The sequence below is a fragment of the Trachypithecus francoisi genome, unplaced genomic scaffold (assembly GCF_009764315.1).
Source record: "Trachypithecus francoisi isolate TF-2019V2 unplaced genomic scaffold, Tfra_2.0 Lachesis_group5, whole genome shotgun sequence".
Classification (NCBI taxonomy): Eukaryota; Metazoa; Chordata; class Mammalia; order Primates; family Cercopithecidae; genus Trachypithecus; species Trachypithecus francoisi.
Window position 1 is genome coordinate 19,389,233 of NW_022681470.1, and position 21,511 is coordinate 19,410,743.

The 21,511-nt window shown below is 45.8% G+C and overlaps 1 long non-coding RNA gene across 1 annotated transcript; it reads left to right on the top strand.

Annotated features, from left to right (window-relative positions):
- The first annotated feature begins 240 nt into the window (after window positions 1-240).
- Window positions 241-5,850, top strand: LOC117074731. Its single transcript, XR_004433681.1, has 3 exons — window positions 241-683; window positions 5,111-5,159; window positions 5,654-5,850. It is a non-coding gene; the product is annotated as an uncharacterized LOC117074731 (long non-coding RNA).
- Window positions 5,851-21,511: the final 15,661 nt, after the last annotated feature.

Consider the following 21,511-nt stretch of genomic DNA (forward strand, 5'->3'; position numbering starts at 1 on the left):
CCGAGTAGCTGGGACTACAGGCGCCCGCCTTGTCGCCCGGCTAGTTTTTTGTATTTTTAAGTAGAGACAGGGTTTCACCATATTAGCCAGGATGGTCTCGATCTCCTGACCTCGTGATCCGCCCGTCTCGGCCTCCCAAAGTGCTGGGATTACAGGCTTGAGCCACCGCGCCCGGCCTATTGTGGTATTCTCTTTATTGCAGTGGTCTGGAACTGAACATGCACGATCTCCGAGGTAGGCCTGGGTGGGGATATCTCGCAAGACAGGACTGATCTCCTGTTTAAAGGCATCCTCAAAGCTCCTATTTTTATATTTGGATCGTGCTTTAGACGTGTCGGAGATCAACTCTACCTGTCAGAATGAAGACAGGTGTGTTGTTGACCCTGAGGTGAAATGCCTCCTTCCCACTTTTAGGCCCAGAGGATGTGGACTATAAATGAAGAGATACCCTAACCCTTCCGAGGTGCCGTACCCAGGCCTTTCGCCTCTGTGCTCCTCAGTCTTTCCAGGGAGGAATGACATGGCTGCTGAGGCCCCTTCCCTTCAGGCCATCTCTGGCTCTGAAGGCCGAGAACTTTGGAAGGAAGTTGAGCACCAGGGATCAGAGCCTGCCTTCTTCGGAGGGGCTCACTGTCCTCCTGCGAAGCCAGATGGTTCACATGATGGGGAGAGCGGCTGAGAGGGTACACGCGACACGGGGGGTGGTCGCCAGCCGTCTCAACACAAGGGGAAGGCTGCGGGTGTTGACTTGTCCTTTTTCAAATTAACTTTGTATTTTTTATTATTATGGGTACATAACAGTTGCTTGTATTCATGGGGTACCTGTGGTGCTTTGATACAGGCATGCAATGTACAGTGGTCAAATCAGGGTCATTGGAGTATCCGTCACCTGAAGAATTCATCATTTCTGTGTGTTAGGACATTCTAATTTCACTCTTTTAGTTATTTTAGAAGATACAATAAATTATTGTTACCTATGGTCACTCTACTGTGGTACTGAATACTAGACCTTATTAATTCTATCTAACTGTAGTTTTGTACTCATTAACCATCCCCACTTATTCCGCCGGGCCTCCACTACTACCTTTCCTAGCCCCTGGTAACCATCATTCTCCTCTATCTCCGTGAGTTCAAGTTTTAAACTTTTTATCTCCACATAAGTGAGAAGATGCAAAATTTGTCTTTCTGTGCCTTACTTATTTCACTTAACATGACTTGTCTTTTCTCCTTAAAATCTCTCAGAGCCAGAGAACTTCTAGGGATGGCAGGAACCTTGGGGACTATCTAGTCTAGTGGCCCCAAAACTTAGTAATGTGCCAGAATCATGACCTGTGGGCTTTATAAAGGTGGATTTCTTAGGAAGCAGAGTTCCGCAGATAAAGCCTGGTTCTGAGGGCTGAGCCAGGGTGGCCCTGGGCCAGCTGAGCCACTTGGACACCATGGGATTGAGGTGCTCAAAGGCACGAGTTTACAGCCAGAGTGGATTTACCACTTGCCAGCTAGAACCTAAGACAAGACACTTAGCCGCATGTCCTCATCTGTGAAATAGGGAGAATAGCACTTCACACTTCACAGGGCTGTGAAGGTGCTGTGTGCATGATGCTTTGTGTGATACTATTTGAGATACTCTGCGTGATACTGTGTGTGGGATATTAGGTATGAGAGAATATGTGTAACACTGTGAGATACTCTGTGTGTTACCATATGTGAGATAGATACTAAGTGAGATACTATGTGAAATAGTCTGTGTGATACTATATGTGTGATACAGTGTGTGAGATATTATGTGTGATGCTGTGTATGAGATACTCTGTGTAATACCGTGTGTGCTACTGTGTGTGATGCTGTATGTGAGGTACTCTGTGATATTCTGTGTGATGCTGTGTGTGAGATACTCTGTGTGATGCTGTATATGAGTTATCTGTGATACTGTGTGTGAAATACTCTGTGATACTGTGTGATGCTGTGTGTGAGATACTCTGGGATACTGTGTATGATGCTGTGTGTGGGATACTCTGGGATACTGTGTGTGATGCTGTGTTTGAGTTACTCTATGATACTGCATGTGAGATACTCTGTGATACTGTGTGTGATATTCTGTGTGAGATACTCTGTGATAGTGTGTGTGATGCTGTGTGTGAGATACTCTGTGATACTGTGTGTGATAATCTGGTGAGATACTCTGTGATACCATGTGTGATACTCTGGTGAGATACTCTGTGATACTGTGTGTGATGCTGTATGTGAGATACTCTGTGATACTGTGTGTGATGCTGTGTGTGAGATACTCTGTGATACTGTGTGTGATGTTGTGTGTGAGATACTCTGTGATACTGTGTGTGATGCTGTGTGTGAGATACTCTGTGATATTGTGTGTGATACTATGTTTGAGTTACTCTGCGATACTCTGTGTGATGCTGTGTGAGAAAGTCTGTGATGCTCTGTGTGATACCCTGTGTGAGATATTTTGTGATACTGTGTGCGATGCTGTGTGTGATACTCTGTGTGATACTCTGCGTGATGCTGTGTGTGAGCTACTCTGTGCGATACCCTGTGTGAGATGCTCCTTGATTACCGCAGTGTGTGAGCCACAGTGAGTGCACCGTGTGTGAAGGGCTCGGCGTGGCGTTTGTGCGTGGTGAAGGTTGTCATCTGCGGCTGCTGCATGGAGAGCGTGTGGGGAAGATGCCATCAAGAGGGACAGGTGCCCTACTCGTCCTGCGTTCTGTCCTCAGAGGAAAATGAGCTGCTGCAAGAAGTCTTATCATGTGAGTCTGGACACGGAGGGAGTGATTTTGTGTTCCCAGAGGAGCCCTTGCTCTGGATGTATCACTTGAGGAAATGGCCTAGGACTCCCAGTGCTGTCAGTGGAGCCACCGGCAGGGCTCAGGGTTATCTGCCCCTCGCCTTCAAATGCTGCCAACACAAACGGATGGCTTGTTACCTGGGACAGCAGACTGCATGGTTGATTAGGTGAAACCGGAGCTTTGCGCCCAGGGAGCAGCTGGAGGTGGGAGGCAGGCGGGAGGGAAGGGTTATGTCAATAACGGCTGAATAATGGGCTTGTGCCCTGATGAGATAAGGGCCCAGGACCGCAGCCCACTGAGCAGCACTGTGCTTCCAGGGTGGCCATGGCCCTGTGGGAAAGTCTGGGGCAGGACACTCCTGGCTCGGGGTGAAGGGCAGATGTCCCTGAGGTGTCTGTGGCTGCTGAGATAATGCCTGGTGACAATGGGACCGAAGTGCAGGGACCGGAGTCCACAAGCAGAGGGGCCTCTCTGCCCTGGCCCTGCTCGGTGGAATACAAAGAAAGTCAGACATGAGCTCTCCCCCGGAGTTTAAAGTCCTCGTGAAGCTTAATTCTGTGTCACCTAATAATGGGCCAGAGAAGTATTTTCAAGTGCCGCGTATGCTGCCTATAAACCCTGAAGAATCCTACCAAGCACTGTGCTTCTTTCTTAGCGGTGGGAGGTGCAAGTTGCAATAACTTGTCCTTTACCTTGGGCAGTATTTCCTGAAGACAGACAAATCTGGGGAAAATGATGTTGGTCACCTGATCTTCATAAGTCCCTACTCTACTTGGAGGATGGTGATGGTGTTTCAGTTCTCCTGGTATCAGTATCAGCTCCCACCCATGTCTCATCGTCCTGGAAGGATCTGGCCAGACTCTCTTCCCAGGGCTTGTGATTTTGGCAAATGTTCTCGGATCACATGGGAAAGAACTGGGGGAATGCTTACTATAGATTATTTGTGGTGGTGTTGCCAAGTCTTTCCTCAAAGCAATCCAGACTCTTCTTTAGTCAGTCGACTTTAGGTGTGTTAAGCATTTTAATCTGAAAATTGAATAAAGGACTAACTCTCAATCTTTTGTATGCAAAGTTGAATACCATCTTAGTTGACTATCCATGTCAGGAGAACACCATGATCTGGTAGCTGTTGGGGCCAAGGGGAAATTTCCAATGTGCCACTGAGAGTCCACTGAAAATCACTGGCAAGGTGCAGCTTAATAGGAGAAAAAGCATACAAATTTATTTCATCCTAGTTTACATGACACGAGGCCTTCAGAATGAAGACCCAAAGACACAGGGGAAATTGTCCATCTTTAAGCCTAGGTTTAGCAAACTCTGGACAGCTGTGTAGAAACATGATTGGATGAAAAGGATATGATCCGATGCTAACAGACCCGGTGGGACACCCAGCAAGACCTGTCTGTCTAGGTTCTTCCTGCTATCTCTGTGTGACATTCCTTCCTTCTGGGGATGGAGCAGGGCCGTCTCTGGAATGGGGGCATCTCATGACCTACATTCAAACAAGGTAGGTCAGATAATTTCTTTAAGGCTAGTTTTTACACAGAAAGGCAGGTGGGTGCAGAGTGGCAGAGGCAGTTAGAGTCGTATTTTTAGGTTTTATGGCTGCCTTTGGCTGTGTGGGAAAAGGGTTCTGGTTTCTATGACCTGCCTTGGGGAAGAGGGATTCTAGTTTCTCTGTCTAACCTTGCAGGCGAATGAGACTGAGAGGCAGGAGGACAGGAGAATGTCAGAAGAAAACTTTTGCTTCTGAGGCCTTCATTTTGGGGAATTGCTTTCTGAGCTCCAACATAGCCAATAGCCATTACCATAGGTGTCCGCAGATCATGGCACCCTGATGGCCATTCCAGTCTTGCTGTCCTTTAGGGTAATTACACTCTATTTTCATTTGAGATTTGAGTGCCTCCTAGCCTCGTCATTCTATGATCCCATTATGCTTACTATTATTAGGGAGTCCATTTCTATCATATCATCTTTAACTGTCAGCTCTGCTCTAAAATGGACAGTCATCCCTGCCTCCAGAACTGTAAGAAATAAATTTGTTTTTTCATATATTTAAAAAGGTACAACCATCTTCAGGCTTGTAAGAGATATCAGTACAGGCATCACCAGTGCATTCCTTATGATGGTGGAGAAGGGTGTGTCTTCTAGTCTGCCCTGGGGAAATAGACAAGCGTGCTTTCTCAGGTCCAACTTGGTAAATCCACTCTAACAACCTTATCTGTCTGAGCTCATTGCACTTTCCTTGATGCTATGATAAGGATGGTGATAGCTCTGCCTCGTTTCACGTACATTTCCTTTAGGTCACATCTTCAAGGAGGCATCTCAACAGACTCGTAGGACTGGCTTCAGGTATTTTTACCAAAACATTGGACCCCAGGTTACATGGGAGGTCTCCCATGTCAATCAGTCCTCCCCTATCCAGCCTGATGTTCTCCTTGCTCCGATTTGAAAACCCTTAAAATCTATTTTCCCATATTTCCCCAGGTCTTGGTAGTGTTTAGTAGCCAGGACTGCAATTCCCTTGGCATGTAAACTGTACTCTGGAGCAAGGGCTTTGTTTTTCCATTCAAGTGGTGCTGAGACCTTGCCAAGTTTTGGTACTGGAATCAATGAGGGGAAGCAGAAGGGAATCTTGAGGAGGGCCAGCACCTGCCTCAGGCAAGGCCTCTCGCTGCTCAATTCCAGGCACAGGAGCACTCTTATCATTTGCAAAGGAGGATGAGGCTACTTCTGGCGCACACTCGGTTTTGTACAATATAGGGACTTTAAATTCTTAGGCTTGTCCACTCAAATATTCTTATTACAGCCTCAGGGTTTCACTTGTTTTTTTTTTTCCTCACCAGGGCCCTGACTTTGACACAGAAAACCTATGAAGATGCAGATTAATCTTCCCTATGGCTCTCACAGCTCTGCCATGCTAAGACTTTGACCCTGGACCTGCTGTTCGGCCCCATCTGCCCCATGGCTGCAGGAGACAAATGTCTCCTTAAATGCTGCCATTGAGGTCTTTTTACTTTCATAGTGTACCAGTGGGCCTGAGTTTGTTTTTTTTTTTTTTTTATTATACTTTAAGTTCTAGGGTACATGTGCATGACGTTTATATCATGTATAACTCCCCAATGCAATCCCTCCCTCCTCCCCCTCCCCATGATAGGCCCCAGTGTGTGATGTTCCCCTTCCCGAGTCCAAGTGATCTCATTGTTCAGTTCCCACCTATGAGTGAGAACATGCGGTGTTTGGTTTTCTCTTCTTGTGATAGTTTGCTAAGAATGATGGTTTCCAGCTGCATCCATGTCCCTACAAAGGACGCAAACTCATCCTTTTTTATGGCTGCATAGTATTCCATGGTGTATATGTGCCACATTTTCTTAATCCAGTCTGTCACAGATGGACATTTGGGTTAATTCCAAGTCTTTGCTATTGTGAATAGTGCCGCAATAAACATACGTGTGCATGTGTCTTTGTAGTAGAGTAATTTATAATCCTTTGGGTATATACCCAGTAGTGGGATGGCTGGGTCATATGGTACATCTAGTTCTAGATCCTTGAGGAATCGCCATACTGTTTTCCATGAGTTTGTTATTTTTTAAAAGGATTCCAATGCAGTTAAAAGCAGTCAGCTTCCTCTGCAATTCTTATGGTTTTAATTGAAGTATATTTACATAGGGCTTACTAGGCTTCAGGTTCTTGTTCGTGGGATATACAAATATTAAATCATTCATTTCTGGCAACTCCATCAGGGAGATGCTGTTTTCACCCCTGATGACAAATGAGGAAACTGAGCTACAGAGAGTTTGAGAATTTCCTCCACATTCCACAGCTACTCAATGGCAGAGCTGGGATTTGAACCCAGGAAGTTCAGCACCAGGGTCCATACTCTGTCCTCCCCTTCAAAAGGAGCCACCTATTATGTCACCCATTAAAATAGTTTGATTTTATTCTGTTTCAGTTGTTGCTAGCCCTGAGTCTTCAGCGAATAAGGGTCATCATCCTCTTCTAATGGAAGAGGTAGGAGAGAGAGAGACAGAGACAGGAGTAGTTTCAAAACATGGGTCTTGCGTAGAAAATAAGGGGGCAATACTACAATGCATCTGGCCTCACTGAGCAAGCCTGTGCCATGAAATGGAGCACACAGGAAACTGGGTTGAATGTAAAAGGATCAATACCTCCACCTCTCTTCACCTGAACACTAGGTCCCACAGCTAGTGGTGGATAGATGCGTTTCATCACCTGATAGATGCATTTCAAACGTTTTTCTTTGTTTTATGTCTTTTAAAAGTCACAGGCTAAGATCCCTCTCACATGTGAGAAAAATGCAAGCTGCTATGGATTGAATTGTGTCTCCTCAAGAATTATATGTTAATATATCTCAGATTGTAACCCTGTTTGGAGGCAGGATCATAACAGAGGTCATAACAGAGGTAATCGGGTTAAAATGAGGTTATGAGAGTGGACCCTAATCAAATATGATAGATGTCCACATCAGAAAGGGAAATTTGTACACAGAGACACGCACACAGGGAGTATACCACATGAAGATGAAGGCAGACACTGAGTGATGCATCTTCAAGCTAGGGAACACCGAAGGCTGCCAGCAAACCACTAGGAGCAAGGGGTGTGACGTGGAGCAGATTCTCCCTCAGAGGCCTCAGGATGAACCAGCTCTGCTGACACCTTGATCTGGGACTTCTAGACTCCAGATGAAATGTATGAGACAATAAACTTCTGTTGTTTAAGTCTCCTGTTCTATAGAACCGTGTTACAGCGGCCCGAGTAAATGAATACGCATACAGACACATCTTCAATATCCATGAGAAGTGGATATTTACATATGGGGAAGTGGATGTTTACGTATCTGTGTAAATATCTATGTCTTCCTATTTTCTTAGTTTCTTTTCTCTCTTATTTGCATTTACCCTGTTTTCTACACATGTGCTCTCTGACTCTTGCAATCTCGCTGCACCACTAACACTTGCCATGCAGAGTTTTCTATTCTTGGTTGCATGTGGGACTGTCTGTTTCAAGTGCATTGAGGATCCAAGGAGCCATCTCACCTTAGGGACAGATGACTCATCCTTCAGCTCAGTTAACACATTGCCTGGCTTTAAAGAACACACATCAATGGCAGATGCTAATGCGACCACTGGGGCAGGACATGTTTTGAAGTGTGGGTAAAACAAAATGAAACAAAACCTGAATAAACTCGGCCCTTTCGATTTTCGGAACTGCTGTCTGACTTGGACGTGTACTATTTGTGAGACACTTTGAGCCCACTCACAATGCAGCATGGCTCTGTGCATCTCGCCGGGCCCTCCTTCATCTCTCTCCTGAAGTAGGCAAGGTGAGGAAAAACATGAAGAGCCTCTGCCTGTGATCCTGCCCACTCCAGAGCCCCCACCCTTGTGGGTTCTTCAAGGAGAGGAAAGAGCGTCAGGATGTGAGCCCAGAGTCAGCTTTCAGGGTTCCAGCCTGGTTCCACCACTCACCACTGTGGGATTGTTTTTTGGGAGGGGGTGCGTCTTAGTTTTCTCATCTGTGAAATGGAGACAACAGTGGACCTCATAAGATGGCTTTGGGCATGAACTGAGATGAGATTCATAAGTCACTTAGAACATGACCTGGAAGACAGGAGCAGCTAAAAGAAAATTATGTGACCTGTTATTCTTCTCAGCTCTGAAATGGGGGAGGACTCATTTGCCACCAACTCTCCACAACAGGAAGGGCAAGGAAGCGCAACCTGTGCCGAAAGGAGAGGGAAGGGAAGGGTGGCAGACCCGGGGTCTACCTCCTGCCCATAGGAGCAGGGCACTCTTTGGGTCATCAGCGCCAACAGGTAGAAACGTCTCTTGGATATGAGTAGGGTGCTGCCATCAATCAAGGGTCTCTGAGAGAGGTTGGTGCTTGTGACCAAGAATTTGCTCTGCAGGCATGAGCTCTCCTCCTGGTTCTCACAGCAGAAGCCGTGCCCTGGGCTGATGGACTCGCTTTGCAGCCCCTTATGGTAGCAGGCAGCAGGCAAGCCTGGATAGCCTTATCATGACCCGGTGTCCCCGGGCCTACAATAAAAAACCCAATGGCCACTACTGACCTTAGAGCTGTTGATTCACAACGGGACTCACTGCTACCCAGAATTACAAGAGGTGGATGGAAAAAGTCTTGTCCTGAGTCACAAAGTGATGCTGAGACCTCTTCTTCCCCCTATTTCTCTCATCGTGCTTGGGCAAGTTTCTGTCCCATCCCATTTTGTGTCTAACTTTAGCTTTATTTTGATTCTGGCAAATACATTTGCAAGGAATAGTAATTTAGGATAAGAATTCCTTTTCTCCCTGGCATAGTAAACATGTAACCGGAGATGGTTATACCAGTGCATCTGGCTGAGCTGGGAGGAAGGGCTGTGTGGATATTCAGAAGGCTTAGAAGGGTGTTCAGGCAATAAACACCATCTCTGAGTCACAAAGCACAGAGTACTAGGGATGCATTTTGAACTCCTCTCTGTTCCTCCGGAGGGTAGGGGAAGGCGGAACCATCGCTATGTTGGCAGCCTTAGATTTTGGATTTTATTGCTTGAGGGTGGCCGGTGTCAACTCTGCTTCTCAGAGTAAGTCTTCATACTGAATGGACAGTGAACACCTGAAAATGAGTGTTCTGATAAAATTGTCAGCTTGTAACATTTCCTGGCTCCCATCCAACTACAGGCTCTGATATCTGGGACCATACGGACCATTCAATCACGAACTTAGCCTTCTGAGTTTCTAAGACACCCTGATTAGCAGGTGGGCTCTGTGCTACGTCTGCAATAGCTGATGTCTCAACAGCTTGTTGAGACTCCAGTCTCACACTTGGTCTCAGGACCAGAAGCTCCCCCATATGCAAATGGCCCAGGCTCCCGATGGGATCTTGATTCCCTGATTTGCAATCCACATTCAATAACAGTAGCAAACATTTACTGTGCACCCATTGTGTGCCAGACATTGTTTGCTGCATACAAAGATGAGTCAGACACAGATGCTACCCCAAGGTGCATTTATTCTAGCTGAGGAGGTGGATGGGTACATGGATGATTCCATTGCAGGGTAATAGAAGAAGAGGTGAGAACAGGACACTGCAGGAGGCTTCAATGTGATCCTAACCTAGATATGGGGGAGGGGGAGTAATCCAGGGAGGAGTTTCCAGAGAAAGTAAAATCCTCCCACACTGTTCCTGCCACAGAAGTCCTGATTTAAACCTTGTCCAGAGTAGCTGGGCACAGCGGCTCATGCATATAATCCCAGCACTTTGAGAGGCTGAGGTAGTGGAAGGATCATGGAGCCTAGGAGTTTGAGATCAGCCTGGGCAACATAGTGAGACTCCGTCTCTACAAAAAATTTAAAAATTTAGCCAGTCATGATGGCATGCACCTGTGGTCTCAGCTACTTGGAAGGTTAAGGTGAGAGGATCACTTGAGCACAGGAGGTCAAGGCTTCAGTGAGCCATGATTACACCACTGCACTCCAGCCTGGGTGACACAGTGAGACCCTGCCTCTAAAACAATAAAATAAAAAATAAAAAAAAAATAACTATTTCCCAGAGGCTACTTCCTGTTCCATTTCTGCTGTAGACGGCTGGGCCTTGCACTTCTTGATCAACAGCCCACGTAGACTTAAGATGTACCATTGCATGTGCCCTACCTAGGACTGCTGGGGCTAGAATGCAACCCCAGATGCAGCCACCAGCAGGGCCACCTGGGGGCCTGGCCCACAGGTACTTGTGGCTTTGGGTCCTTCGCTAGAAGCCTTGCTGGGATCCTCCTAACCAAGTGCATTTAAATAAAGGTAGGATCTTTTGTAAATGGTGGGTTCACCTCCATTCTCACTACACCCAAAGAATTCTACATCGTTCCTGGTAATACAGATTTCTGTAATATATCCTAACTATTTTGGCCACTCTGTTTGGCACTGATGATGTCATGTTGGTATTGTTCTACTCTTGACTTGCAGTGGGCTGGTTTTTGAGTATCTCATACACGCTTCCAAGTGCCACAAAAACAGATTTTCAGGAGGCAAAGAGGAACAGCCTTGGCTGGCTGAGGAGATAGCTGGTCCTCTTGCTGCCTTTGAAAAAACCTGTCCTTAAGAGCTCTTAGCCTGCCTGCTGGGGAAGTGTAGTGGCCCAGCCATCCTGACTATGGGGTCCAGATGTTTTTTGAGAACAAAGGGATGTGGATTTTGGTGCAATTTCAGTAGGTTAGGAGTATACAATTAAAATATCTAATTGAAAAAACAAACAAACGAATCCTTTTCTTTGATAAGAGCCCATTCAAGACCCATGACAATTGTGACTTCTGCGTCACACTCTATTCTTCTGTAACTCTAATTCTTCACCAAACTGAGACTTGATCTGTTTAACCCACTTGGAAATTGAATCATGGCTTGCTTTGTAGTACTTTTTCTGTTTATAAACTCTGTCCCTGTAATAGATGATTGAGGCCTTGAGGGCTGTGTCCTGATTCTTTTTATTAGCCTTTTCCCACTCCAGCCATCCTTTCCTAGAACTTTGCTAGGCTCACTTGAACCTTGCTCACTAGGCATTGGATGATAGATGCTGTCTGTTATTTCATCTAACTTTTTTTTTAAGTGAGTGTATTAGTCCGTTCTCATGCTGCTATGAAGTGGCATATCTGAGATTGGGTACCTGAGACTGGGTAATTTATAAAGAGGTTTAATTGACTCACAGTTCCACATGGCTGGGGAGGCCTCAGGAAACTTACAGTCATGGTGGAAGGGAAAGTGAACACATCCCTCTTCACATGACAGCAGGAGAGAGAAGTGCAGCGTGAAGGGGAGAAAGCCCCTTATAAAACCATCAGTTTTTGTGAGAACTCACCATCATGAGAACAGCATGGTGGGGGATCGCCCCCATGATCTAATTACGTCCCATGAGGTTTCTCCCCCAACATGTGGGAATTACAATTCAGATTACAATTCAAGATGAGATTTGGGTGGGGACACAGAGCCAGACCATATCATTCTGCCCCTGACCCCTCCCAAATCTCATCTTTCTCACATTTCAAAGCACAATTATGCCTTCCCAACAGATTCCCAAAGTCTTAACTCGTTTTGGTATTAATCCAAAAGTTCAAACCCAAAGTCTTTCATCTGAGGCAAGGCAAGTCCCTTCCATCTAGGAGTCTGTAAAATCAAAAGCAAATTAGTTACTTCCTAGATACAATGACGGTACAGGCATTGGGTAAATACACCCATTCCAAATGGGATAAATTGGTCAAAACAAAGGGACTACAGGCCCTATGCAAGTTTGAAATTAAATGAGGCAGTAATTAAATCTTAAAGCTCTGAAATAATCTCCTTTGACACCATGTCTCACATCCAGGTCATGCTGATGCAAGAGGTGGGATCCCATGGCCTTGTGCAGCTCCACCCCTGTGGTTTTGCAGGCTACAGCTCCTATCCCAGCTGCTCTCATGGGCTGGTGTCGAGTGTCTGTGGCTTTTCCAGGAGCACAGCATAAGCAATAGGTGGATCTACCATTCTGGAGTCTGGAGGATGGTGGCCTTCTTCTCACAGCTCCACTAGGCAGTGCCAGTGGGGACTCTGTGTGGGGGCTCTGACCTCACATTTCTATTCTGCACTGCCCTTGCAGAGGTTCTCCATAAGGACTCTGCCCCTGCAGCAAAATTCTGCCTGGACATCCAGGCATTTCCATACATCCTCTGAAATCTAGGCAGAGGTTCCCAAACCTCAATTCTTGACTTCTGAAGAACCTGCAGGCTCAACACCACATGGAAGCTGCCAAGGCTTGGGGCTTGCTCTCTCTAAAGCCACATCCTGAGCTGTACCTTGGCCTCTTTTAGACACAGCTGGAGCTGACTGGGATGCATGGCGCTAAGTCCCTAGGCTGTACACAGTAGGGGGTCCCTGAGCCCAGCCCACAAAACCATTTTTTCCTCCTGGGCCTCTGGGCCTGTGATTTGAGGGGCTACCTCAAAGGTATCTGACATGCCCTGGAGACATTTTCCCCATTGTCTTGGGAATTAACATTTGGCTCCTTGTTACTTATGCAAATTTCTGCAGCTGTCTTGACTTTTTCCCCAGAAAATAGGTTTCTCTTTTCTGTTGCATCATCAGGCTGCAAATTTTCCAACTTTTATGCTCTTCCTCCTCTTGAATGCTTTGATGCTTAGAAATTTCTTCCACTAGATACCCTAAATCATCTCTCTTAAGTTCAAAGCTTCACAGATCTCTAGGGCACGGGCAAAATAAAGCATAGCAAGAGTCACCTTTATTTCAGTTCCCAACAAATTCCTCATCTCCATCTGAGACCACCTCAGCCTGGACTTCATTGTCGATATCACTATAAGCATTTTGGCCAAAGCCATTCAACAAGTCTCTAGGGAGTTCCAAACTTTCCCACATTTTCCTGTCTTCTTCTAAGCCCTCCAAACTCTTCCAACCTCTGCCTATTGCCCAGTTCCAAAGTTGTTTCCACATTTTTGGGTATCCTTATAGCAGCACCCCACTACCTCCTGGTTCCAATTTACTGTATTAGTCCATTCTCATGCTGCTATAAGGAACTGCCCAAGACTGGGTAATTTATAAAGGAAAGAGGTTTAATTGACTCACAGTTCCTCATGGCTGGGGAAGCCTCAGGAAACTTACAATCATGGCAGAAGGGGAAGCAAACTTGTCCTTCATCACATGGCGGCAAGAGAGACAAGTACAGAGTGAAGGGGGAAAAGCCCTTGTAAAACCATCAGATATCATGAGAACTCACTCACTATAGCAAGAACAGCATGGGGGGAACCACTCCATGATCTAATCATCTCCCATGAGGTCCCTCCCCTAACACATGGGGATTACAATTCAAGATAAGATTTTGGTGGGGGACACAGAGCCAGACCATATCAGTGAATTATATTTTCAGTTTGAATCATCTTTTAGGTAGTCTGTTTTTGAAACTTATGTAATAGCAGTGAACTATCCTAGGGGGACACTTTTCCCTTTTGTCCTGATGTTCGAGTGTGCTTTTAGAATTTTCTACAAGACAAATTAAGAGACTCTAGGGACCTGCCACCTCTGGGAACTGTGAATTGTAAAATGTGTGCAAAGAATAAGAATGCCAGCAGAAGAGAGCAGCTGGAATGAGAGGAGCAGGCTGTTCTCATCTTCCATGTGAGGGTACCATGTTATGTTCTCTGGGAGGTGGGAAGTTTGGTAGGTTTCCCTGTTCAGAAAATTGATGCCCTGCTGAAACCAGTCTCTGGGCAGGAAATGGTCTCATTTGGCTGTGAGGAGGTGGGAATGTGAGTGATTTAAGACGCTGACTTAGCTTGGACTCCAGTGGAAGTGATCTCACCTATTCATATCATTCTGTCTCCACTTCCTTATTCCAAGGCACCACCTCTGCCTGGATGTTCCAATGCAGTCCACCACTTAACCTATTTTTCTGGTGATTCTGACCCCAATTGATATATTGCTATTCAATTTTGGCACTAACTTCCTGGAGTTAGAACAGACCCCAAAGATTAAAGAACATGATTCACAACAACAATACCCCTACTTCTGACTGACCAGACAAAAATCTAGGGGTGCCCTTGATCTCCCTCAGGTTCAATAACTCACTAGAACAACTCACAGAACTTGTGCAAGTGCTATACCTTTGATTACAGCTTTATTATTAAGGTTGAAATTCAGAAACAGCTAAATGAAGGGGTACATATGGTGAGGTATTGGAGGGCCCCACCTGCAAAACTCTGATGCCCTTTCCCCATGGAATCAGGATTCTTATCCTCCCAGCAGATCAATGTCTTCATCAATGAGAAAGTTCCACTGAGCTTTTGTGTTTAGAGTTTTTATTGGAGTTTCATTACATAGGCATGATTGATTGGCCATGTGATTGAACTCAATCTCTAGCCCCCACTCTCCTCCCTGGAGGATGGGAAGTCAGACTGATATTCCATGTCTCAAAGTCCCAGCCCTCTTATCACATGGTTGGTCTTTCTAGCATGACCAGCCCCATCCTGAGATTATCTAGGAACCACCACAGACCACTTCATTAGCATAAAGTCAGGTGCAGGGCCTCTTGAAAAACAAAGACACTCCTATTATGTGGGAAATTCCAAGGATTTAGAGTTGCCCTCCCAGGAGCCTGGGACAAAGGTCAGTCATTAAACAAAAATTATTATTATACAACATGGCTTCTTAGCCTTCCTGTTTTATTTTTCAGATTATCTATTTATGTAATAGAAATGGTGTCTGCTGTGTTACACAGGCTGGTCTTGAACTCCTAGGCTCAAGCAATACTCCTGCCTTGGTCTCCCAAAGTGCTGGTATTACAGGTGTGAGCCACTGTGCCTGACCTACATTTTAGATTCCAATTCATGCATTAGCTTGGGAAAGTAATGATATTCTCTAAAGAAGGAAGCAACCAGAGCTGTTCTCCACCTCCTGAATCACTCGGGACATAGAGCTCCAAGATATGGGTGGCTTTACTGAAATAAAGCATTGTAGTTCACTTGTGCTATGTGGGCCTTGTGAGGTGGTACCACTCTGTTCCTCAGGCTAATGTGGCAGCCTCATCAGGAACATGGTCAGTCACAACAGCAGAGGGAAAAAGGATCATAGTGAAGCAGGGACAGGCCCTTAAGGCTCTGCCAGAAGTGACAGACATCACTTTCAATCACATCTCAAAGGAAGGCTTGTGTCAAGGGACAGTTAGAACCCAATCTAAGATGTAGAAAGATGAATAGCATTAGTGGTCACATAGGTTGACAGGGAAGAGACAAGTATGGAAGCTGCAGTTACTGTCTTGGTGAGAAAGGACCAATGAAGAGACAGGAGTAAAGGAGAGCAGGGATGTGAGAGGCAGAGCTCAAGTAAACAAGATGTTATCTGGGGAGAAGTTACACAAGGAGGTGAGGGGAAGGAGAAACTAGAGGTTCCTTAGGGTCTAGCTTGGGTAAGGTGGGAGTGCTGCCACCCAGGAAGCAAGGAAGAGTAAATGGAATGTTCTCTGCTTTGCAGGATGGTGCTGGTGGCAATTTTCACTTCCCAGACCCCCAGCCAGTAGTATAATATAGAGAAAAGATGAGGTTTCTTCATTTCATAAACAATCAACTAATCAATAAGCAGGCAGCCCTCTTCCTCTGAATGTCCTGTGTTAATTGAAAACCAGAGGACTTTGATCACTGAGGATTGTGTTGCATAACTGGTTTCAATGCACTATTGTTTTCCTCCTTGTTTTTTTCCATGATGGAAATGATTTGTTTGCCACACTGGGCAGGAGATCATATTTAAATGTTTCTTGAGTTTGATCTCCAAACAGGGGATTAACTAATGCTTGGGGTAAGGTGCAGAGTAGTGGTAAACAGATTTAATAAACTTTAAGTATTTAAGCTGCTGTTGAGGGCAGGGGTAGTCTAAGGTGTGGGCACCTGGTTTCCAGCTTGGTGAACACAGAACATGCCACATTTTGTACTTAAAAACTCGGAGGAGTTTGACAGCAGAAGAAGCCAGGGGTGAAGGTGGAGAGGCTGAGAGCCAGGTGTTTCTAACTTAGTTCTGCTTTTGCCATGAACCTGGCCAAGTGATGACATGTTCTAAAGATCTTCCAAGTGTTCAAGGGCAGAGATGGGGAGGAGGTGGGGGGGGGGCCACATTTGCTGAGATTCAGACATTTATGGAGAGCTCCTAAGAAGGGTTATGAACGCCAAGCTACCTGCTCAAGAGAAGGAGATTCACGTTTCCTCTCTTTGCTATGGGAGTGAACAGAGACCATGATTGTTTGCAATGGGAGCCTTCATAACCTCTCTGCCCTTCACCAACCAAAGTGGATTCTATCTTGGCCAGCTCCATTTCTCAGCTTTTGCAATTTATAATCAGGGCAAGGCAGAGAGAGAAAGAGAAATAGAGAATCAAGAAGGCAGGTGGTGGGGAGACAGCTGGGAATTACGGCAGAAGAATCAGAGATTTCCTTGCAGGATAGAATTAAGAGTAGAGGTAAAATAAAAGAAACAGAGAAGAAAATCAGGCACCCACATGGGCTGCCAGGAGGCAAGGCTTTGCTGGAACAGAGAGTAAGAGAGAAGTTTTGGAGAATCAGTGAGAGAGCTGGAGAAAAAGGCTTGAGAAAAGTTTTGCTACAGGTTAAACTTCACCCTGTGATGTGCCTTGAAAATCTAAATAGTAATGGAATCGATTCTCATGAACATTTCCAGTAAAACAGCCTTTGAGTTGGTGCATTTAGGAGCCTCTCTGGAACCTGAGATGCTCTGAAGCCTGGATCACTGTGGAAGTAGCCTGCTGGCGGGTGGAGGTCGGCACAGGGGATGCCAGGCAGGTGGTCACCCCCAGGCCTCAGCTTACCCATCTGTAGCACTGTAAGGACCCTGCTTGTTCCGTTCTGTCTTTGTGCTCCTCAGCTCTAGCTGTCTCATTGGGTGCAAGCTCTTCAAGGCAGGCCTGTGTCCTCGTCCCCTCGTCTCTCCCACTCCCTGGTGTGCACAAGAGAGGTCAATCGTTCCAGGTCTGTGGAGCAATAGGGTAAGCGTCATGGCCAGTGTGACCCCTTCTTCTCCAGGACAGGAACCCTTCAGTCATGTTTCTTTTGAAGCTTTTCTTCCCCCTTTCCCCTTCATGCCTCTCCCCAGATGATGGGCTCACCATCCACATCCTGAGTCCTCTATACAGGAAAGCAAGAAGGGTTGTTTTTACCCCAATGCCCTTCCCTTTCCCTTCCCCCACCACCAGTAGCTCAGAAGCCAAAGGACCCTGTAAATAGGACTCTGCTTCCTTTGCTAACTTGCGGCTACTGGGGGTACGTGGCATCCACTCCAGCTTCCTCCTCTGTGCTTTCAGTTCTGCAATAGCTGGAAAGCAAGACTGCACTTCCCAGCACCTTTGTGCTAGGGTTCTGGATGTGATGTGGGTTCTGCCAATCAGATTAGTCCCATCTCTGTCATGAGACTACATTTGAGGCTGGGTTAAGCTGAGAGACAGAGGCGGGGAGGGACGCACCCATGTAGGGGCAGAGCTCCTAGAAAAAGCACTACAGTTTTAGCCCTGGCTTCCCGGTGTGACTGGGGCCTCCCTAATTGTAGCAGAAGGCAGGTGTCCTTCCCCATCCAGCCCTGTGGTGTGGCTTTGGGAAGCGAACCTGCCTCCTAATGATTCTGGGAGTCATGTAATTCCCCATGAGCACTCCCTTTCTGCTTTCAGAAAGACCTGTCTCTCTGCTGCTGAGTCCTGCCTGACACCTATGAGCACCCTGGTTGGGTGGACAGTTGTAAGAGGCTGGCCCCCCATCCATAGCAGGCTTTGTGATGAGGTCCTGGCCATGGGCAGGTCTACAGAAGTTGCTGGTGGGGCTTCTGGGGACGAAGCAGAAACCCCAGTTGGCTGCTCAGCTTCTTAACTGTCCGCCGTTTGCCTTCTGGGATGCGGTTGTGACGCCTCAGCTTAAGTGCTAAGAGGCAAGCAGCAGAGGAGAACGTGAGCTCAGGTGTCGGGGCAGGAAGAGGAGCACCTGCGGCTCTGCAGCTAAGCTGCTGCTGCCCTGCACATGTGTGGGAGCCTCTTCAGAGGCTGCCTCTCTCTGCTTCCACTTCCCTGATCCCCTCTCCTGCCCAGCACTAGGGAATCTTTGCTCGTTGGGCCTTTTATTTTTAGCTATATGGTTCAATGAAAGCCTTTCTGCTTTCTCTGCATTGATTTTGCAGAAGAATCCAAGGGTGGGTCTGATGCTTTTATGGCTCAAATGTCCTGGGGTTTATTTTTCACATGAACAAAAATAAATGTTAAAACTCCTGTTTGTACCTTTAGATAACCAACTTACTATGGTGGTTAAGGTGGGCGGGTAGAGATGAGGGAGACAGAGAGACTTTGGAGTCAGACTGAGCAGCTTTAATCTGGGCTCCATCACTTACTAGCTGTGTGGCCTTGAGGGAGTAAATAAGCCTCTCTGAGCTTCAGTTTCCTCATTTTTAGATTAATAATGGCAACACTACCCAGCTCATAACCACTCAGGTTGTTTGTGAAATTCAAATAAGGTAACGTTTGTAAAACTGAGAGGCCGGGCGCGGTGGCTCACGCCTGTAATCCCAGCACTTTGGGAGGCTGAGGCGGGCAGATCACGAGGTCAAGAGATTAAGACCATCCTGGCTAACACAGTGAAACCCCGTCTCTACTAAAAATACAAAAATTAGCTGAGCATGGTGGCAGGCATCTATAGTCCCAGCTACTCGGGAGGCTGAGGCAGGAGAATCACTTGAACCTGGGAGGTAGAAGTTGCAGTGAGCTGAGATTTCACCACTGCACTCCAGCCTGGCAACAGAGCAAGACTTTGTCTAAAAAGAAAAAAGAGAGAGAGAGAGGTGGGGGGAGAGAATAGTTCATGGTACTTATTAAGAGCTTAATTTTTAAAAGCAAAGCTCTTATTGTAATTACCTTTAGTTTTTTCATTTATAAAGAGGACAAAGAAAATCACCCAACACTCACTAATATAGCACTGGCTCTAGCACAGAGAACTCTATATTAGGCAGACCCAAGTGGGCCTTGTCTCTACAAGTCAGTAGCAAAATAGAGGGTAAGAGGAGATCTGAATGATTCTGGGAGCAGCCCAGGAGAGCAGAAACCAGGATCATTTAGAGAGATGTGGGAGGATGAGCTTCTGTCTCTGGCTGGCCTCTCTTCCTTTCTGGAAGCTTCTTCTGCAGCAGATGGACTATGCAGGATTCCCTCTCACCACGGACAGACCACAGCAGGCTGGCCCAGGACTCCCACTTGGTGCAGATTTTATGTCTGTTAAACACCCATGACCCTTCTTTGGGACAAAGAAATTCTGAGTTTAATAGACGCTCATCATCGGGCTAAAAACAATCTGGTGAGGCCAGAGTTGGGTGTATGAGGCTCTTCTTGGTCCATAGAAAGAAAGGAAAATTCACTCTGCCCGCTGATTACATAGGCCCCTGAATACTAGAGGTTTGGGTCATGTTTTTGTTTTACAAAAGTACAACAGGCCGCTTAGAACAAAAACATGGAGTAGTTTAGGGCTGGGGAGAAGAAATACATTTTTGTTCCTCTAAATCTCTTAGAATTGTTTTCTCAGCTTGTTCTAGATCCATATTGATTTCAAACTTGATCTCTAGGTTGAGAATTTTTGAAATTTAGCTGAATCATTTGAATCCATCCCCCATGTCGACAATCTGTAACTCAAAACTTAACTATAACACAAACAAGTGTTTGCAGAGGGGAAGGTCAAGAATGCTTAAAAGTTTAATTGAAGGCTTCATTCATTGTCCTCAAGTTTGCTCTGGGATTCACTGAGAATAATTAACATTTGCAGATAGTGTGGGCATCAGAACTGGACCTCTTCTGTACAAGGCTTTGATGCCTCCAGCAAAGGGTGGCTGTCTGTAGTCCGCTTGGCTGTGGCTTTGAGTTTGAGGGCTGGCTCCAGGCCCCCCGGGGGCTTCCCCATCCCTCCACCTTCCCACTAGCCACTTCCTTTGTGGTTTCCAACATGTCATCTCATGTTGAGTGCTGCTCAAATCTGTTTTGATTGGGGTGGTCAGTTCACAAGTTAAGAATGTGTATATTTGATCAAAACTTGCTCTGCTCCCATTTTGAAAACTTCTAAGTTCTGATGTCTGTCATTAAGAATTATGTTCATTGTATTTGACAGTACAATAGGAAAATTACAGTTAACAGCTGTTTATTGTAAATTTCAAAATGACTAGAAGAGAAGAATTATAATGTTCCCATCACAAAGAAAGGATAAACATCTGAGCTGAGGAATATCCCAATCACCTGGACTTGAGCATCACACACTGTAGACAAGTATCAGAATCTCACACGTACCCCCAAAATATGCACAACTATTATATATAAATTTGAAAACTATAATAAAAAAGAATAACGTTTATTGAAATTAATTTTGAGGGGACTTTTGTCTTTGTTGTCTGACTAAATCTGCTTAGTCAAAATATAGCCTATCTTTAAATTCCTTTGCCCACGTATATTCTTCAGTTAATTTTTTAAACCTCATTTCCCTCCACATCACCTTCTCCCTCCTCTGCTAACTTGTCTTATGTGCGCTACCACCTCCATCTTTCTTCTGACCTCTTTTAGTGGAGGCATCCTTATGCATTTTGCTTCTCATCTCATATCCAATTTATAAAGAAAACCGTACTGTCACACCCTCTATGCTTGCCTGAGTTACCACCTAGCGAAGTGATGTATCCCAGAAAAACATTTGAAAGTAAGTTTGCAGGTTCCTTCAAGGATTATTTTGTCTCTAGTTACAGCACATGGAGCCAGATAGCAGATGCAATACATTTATTTTCTTCATGCTTAAAAACACTAACCGTGGCTGGGCGAGGTGGCTCATGCCTATAATCCAGCGCTTGGGGAAGCCAAGGCAGGTGGCTTACTTGAGCTCAGGAGTTCAAGCAACATGGTGAAGCCTCTTCTCTACAAAAATTACAAAAATTAGCCAGGCGTGGTGGCAAGAGTCTTGTAGTCCCAGATCTTCTGGAGTCTGAGGTAAGAGGATTGCTTGAGCCTGGGAGACAGAGGTTGCAGGGAGCTATGGTGGCACCACTGCACTCCAGCCCAGATGACAGAGACCCTGTCTCAAAAACAAAAACACCAAACAATTCCCAGTGTGAAAAAAATTAAAATAAAAATACCAACTGCATCTTTCTTTATTTG